Source organism: Metarhizium album, assembly GCF_000804445.1.
Source record: "Metarhizium album ARSEF 1941 chromosome Unknown scaffold_3, whole genome shotgun sequence".
Taxonomy (NCBI): domain Eukaryota; kingdom Fungi; phylum Ascomycota; class Sordariomycetes; order Hypocreales; family Clavicipitaceae; genus Metarhizium; species Metarhizium album.
Genome location: NW_024467577.1, coordinates 1,745,243 through 1,750,230, shown reverse-complemented (window position 1 = coordinate 1,750,230; position 4,988 = coordinate 1,745,243).

The window sequence follows — 4,988 nt, the reverse complement described above, 5'->3', positions numbered from 1 at the left end:
CTTCTTCTTCTTATATTAGACCTAGAAAACTCTCTAATAGAAAGAAAAATTCTGCCTGCTTCTGTTTTTGCTTCCCAGGCCGGCTCCAGCTCTATGCCGGCCGGAATCCGCCTGCCTCCTGCGCGTGCGTAAGTGTCGCCAGCTTTGCCGGCTGTGATCTAGAGGGGCAAACAGCCCTCACAAATCTAGCCTGCCTCCGGCCCTACGCCGAGGCTATCTCGCTCCTGTCTATTCGCCCGTTATGTTTTCCGGCTTCTAATTGTCCCCTCTCCCTAGGGACGAAAATTATAGTATAGTAAAGCCTCCGTAGCGTAGTAGTTAAGCGCTATAGAGCCCTGTCTCGCCAGCAGGGAGCCGGTTCGAACCCGGCCGGAGGCACTTAAATTTTCAGCTTAGTCACCTAGAAATTTTAGTTAACCTGTAAATAAACCTTATTACGTAATTAAGAGGTAGAATTAAGCTAAGCCTACCTAAAAAATTAGCTAGCAGGGCCCAGAGCTCTAGGGCTAGGGAAAATTAAGCCAGCACATAATATAGCTGCTATATATTACACTGAGGTAATAAGGTTAAATAGATAGAGGGAAACATGCAGTCTAGCATTAGTTACGTAACAGAAAAACGCCTTATATTACGACATAATATAAGGCCTAGACGCAATATTAGCAGCAGGCAGGGTTTTTCTTTCTATAGAGAGTTTTCCAGGCCTAATATAAGAGCAGATGTACTAGTTATATAGCTATAAGCTATCTAGGGTAATAAATATATAGTATAGTAAATCTAGTTGTACTTAAACCTTCTTACTATTATAAGGCGTTTACTAAAGCTACTACTTATTAATTTTTAGCTATTTTAGTGTTATAGGCTTATTATCTTTAATAATAGACTAGAGAGCTCTCTCTATATTAGTAGAATAAATACTAGCAGCTTAAAATCTAGCTTAAATATTTACTATTATAAAGGCTCTTCTAAAGGCTTCTTTATAGGCTTTAATAAATTACTATTTTTACTATAGTAATAATATAGTAAAATTAATAAAGCTAGCTTGCTATTAATAATAGTAAGTCTTTAAGAGCCTGAAAATACTAATATTTAGTAGCTATATAATATATAATATATAAGCTAGAAGGAAAAGAAGCTATATATAATTAATATTAGTAATATATATTAATTAAATTAAAATATATAGCTTAGTGCTATTTAAAATAAGAAGATACTATAAAAAAAGGATTTTAAGTATTATTTCTAGTAGAAAAACCTCTTTAAACTATTTTATTATAATTTAAGTATTAGTTTAACTAGAATTACTATAAATATAAGCTTAATATAAAAAATAGTTAGAAAACTACTACTTTTAAAGCTAGAAGCTCTTTAAAATAACTATAAGCTTAATATAGTAACTTATAGTACTTATATATTTAATAATAAAAGCCTACTTATAAGATAACTTTATTATTCTTATTAAATATTTAATAAAGCTACTTTTAATAACTTTACTAGCCTTAAAATCTTCTTTTATAATACTAGTTTTATTAAAGTTATAAATTTAAAGTGCTTTAATAGACTAGACTTTAATTAAATAATTAAGAAGGCTATAAAAAGCCTATAGCTAGTTCTCTATTATATTAAGAGTTCTTTTAGACTTAATGCTTTATAATACTTTTATTTTAACCTTTAAGTTATATTTAAGAAAGCAGTTAACTTAATGCTTTTTAATAAAGTTATTATTACTACCTTAAGCTATAATAACTTATATAATAGCTTAAATATTATAATAGCTAGGAATAAACTTAAGCTGTAGGCTTAAGTAAGTATAAAGCACTATATTAGTGCCTTATTAAATATACTTTAGATATATATTAAACCTATATATATATAATAAGCAGAAAAGAGGGGATAAAGAGCTTCTTCTTTCCCTCTTTTCTCTCCTTAAGTTTAAAGTTAATACTAGTAATACTTATATATAGTAGCTTGTAAGGCTAGTTCTTAATATACTATAAACTTTATTTTACTACAATAAATAAATACTTTTTAAACTTTATAGAGAGTAACTTACTATTAGCTAGCAATATAATACTACTAAGCACTTAGGCTAAGGTAGCTGCTCTCTAGGAAACTATTAATAACTAGGCACAACTAATTTACAAACTAATATAGTAGTATATTGCATTCTCTAGATTAGCACTTATTACGCTAGATAATCTTTTATACTCTCTTTATCTAAGTGTACAACTAATGCTGCTATATAAGCTAAAACAAAAGCTAATTAAAATAGAGCTCCTCTTTAAGAGAGATAAGTCTATATTTGCTTTATAGTAAAGCCTTATATTACATAAATTAGAGGCTAATAAGGTATTTATTAGCAGTACCTACAACTAGTAGAATTTAGTCTTTTAGAACCTCTCTATAAAGGTCTAGAAATAAGTTGCCCCCTACTATAAGGTTAGAGTATTTATAGACTATAACCTAACTGTATTTCTTAACTACCTAGCTACTATATACTTTAACCTCTATTAATAAGAAATAGCTCTTACTAAATTAAACTAAATATAGTAATACTTAAATAAAACATTTGCAGACTTCTTTATTTAGTTTCAGAATAAAATAGCACTAGCAGAAGGTATAGACTAGACTAATATAGTTAAGCTAGTAAAGCTCTAATAAGCCTTAAGCAAAGAAATATATAAGGCAATTCTTAGCTAAAACATCTTCTATACTTTATACTAACTAGTAATTATAAAGCTATAATGCTTTACTATAGACTTTAAGTTATACTACTTAGAGAAGAAGCTTTACAACTAATATAGTAGAAACTAAACTCTCTTAGCAAGTAGTTAGCTTTAGAATAAAGATATACTAATAATAAGCATTAATAAAGTTAATGCAGACTAGGGGCAAGGGGGCAGAGAAGCCTGCACTTAATAGAGTGCGCTCTAGGATCTTACAGAGGGCTAGAGGCAAAGAGCTTAATAGGTAATAAAGGCTATTTTAGCTAAAAGACAGGAGGTAGAGCAATATTTACATTATAGCTTAAGTAAATATTATATCTAAAAGTGCACTTTATATATACTAAAACAGCTCTAACTAGCTGCTATAAGATAAGTTGCAATAATAGAGAACTTATTAAAGAATAGTACTACTAAGGCTAAGTTAGAAAATAATAAGCCTCTGCAATAAGACTCTTATTAAGAGCGTAGCACTATATAACAACTAATATACTTATTGCATAAGTAGACTAAATATAAAGGTTAGATAAGACTAATTTAGAAATAGATATAATGCCTTTTCTTATCTTTATTCTAGTTAACAAACTTAAGTTTATTAATGCTTAAGTAGACATAAGCTATAATTATTATATAGTTATAAGCAAAAAGTATATATAGTAGCGTAAACTATAGCAAATACTGCTAGGGAAGGTGCGCTAGATCTACACTATAGTTAAGACTAAGTAAGGCAGTTATTAATAGCATAAGTTATACTTATTTATATTATACTTAGTAAGATTCTAGGCAGATATAAACAGCTAGAAATTCCTAGTTACTGCCCATATAGTGCTAGGGCTTACTAGGGACGTAATACTAGAGCTTCTGTAAATAAAGCGCTATAAGGTAGATATATATACAGCTGTATAGAAGCTAGTAATTAATGCAGTAGAAGGACTAGTAGTAAAGAGAATAAACTAATGCTAACCTACTCCTCTATTAGTTACTATACTAAGATTAATATACTAAGGTCTTATCTAATAAGCTTATAAGATAATATAAAACTACTAGTTTGTAGTAATAAGCTTGCGTAAGTTAATATTAATACTATAAGTTTAAGCTATATTTAATACTAAGATAGAAACTAAGCTGCTACTACTGCTAAATAAGGTCTAGGACTTTAAGGACCTTTTTAATAAAAAGGCAGCTGTTATACTACTCTCTATAGAGGCTCCTCTAATTATTACATCTAGTTAAGAAAAGAGGCAGACAGCATGCTTCTAAAGCTCTTCTAGGCCCCTCTATATAATATGCCTTACAAGCACTTACTAGAAATCTATAAGTAAATTATAGACTTTATAGATTAAGAATAAATATAGGCAAGTGCTTTACTAGCTATAGCTCTAGTGCTGCTAGCAAAGAAACTAGAGGGAGGTTAGCAATTTTATATTAACTATAAAGTACTAAATAAAGTAATAGAATAAGATTGCTACTCTCTGCTACTAGTAAAGAAGACGCTTTAGTCCCTAGCAGAGGCTAGGTAGTTTATAAAGTTAAATATATATATAGCCTTCTATAGAATATAAATCGCAGAGGGATAGAAACACCTTGAAGCATTCTAGATATAGTTTAAGCTGTTTAAGTAGCTTATATACTTATTTAAGCTAGCTAGAGCACTAGCTATATTCTAGTAATATATTAATAGCACTTTAGGCTTAGCGCTAGGCAACTTTATTACTACTTATCTAGATAATATACTAATATACTCTAGTAGTTTAAGAAAGAATTATTAGCAAAAAGTCTATGCTATAAAATTTTAATATAGCTTAGAATAGTAGAGTTAAACCTTAATATAAAGAAATATATATTTATAGTAACTAAGGTAAAGTACCTTAGGTTTATAGTATATATAGAAAAGAAGATGCAACTTAACCTAGAGAAGGTAGCTGCAATCTGCAACTAGGAGCTCTTAATGTAGGTCTAAGGCGTCTATAGATTTATAGGCTTTACAAACTTCTATTGTAAGTTTATTCTAGAGTTCTTCTAGCTAGTTAGACTGCTGCTAGAGTCAATAAAGAAAGAAGTCCTCTTTTGTTAAACTTCCTAGGAGGATAAAGCTTTCTAGAAGCTAAAGACTGCTTTTATAATATACCTAGTGCTTTACTAGTAGAATCTTAATAAGAATATAGTAGTAGAAATAGACTGCTTAGAAGATACTATTAGTAGCTGCTTATCTTAGTATACTTATAGCATTCTCTACTTAGTAGCTTACTACTCTATATAACTCTA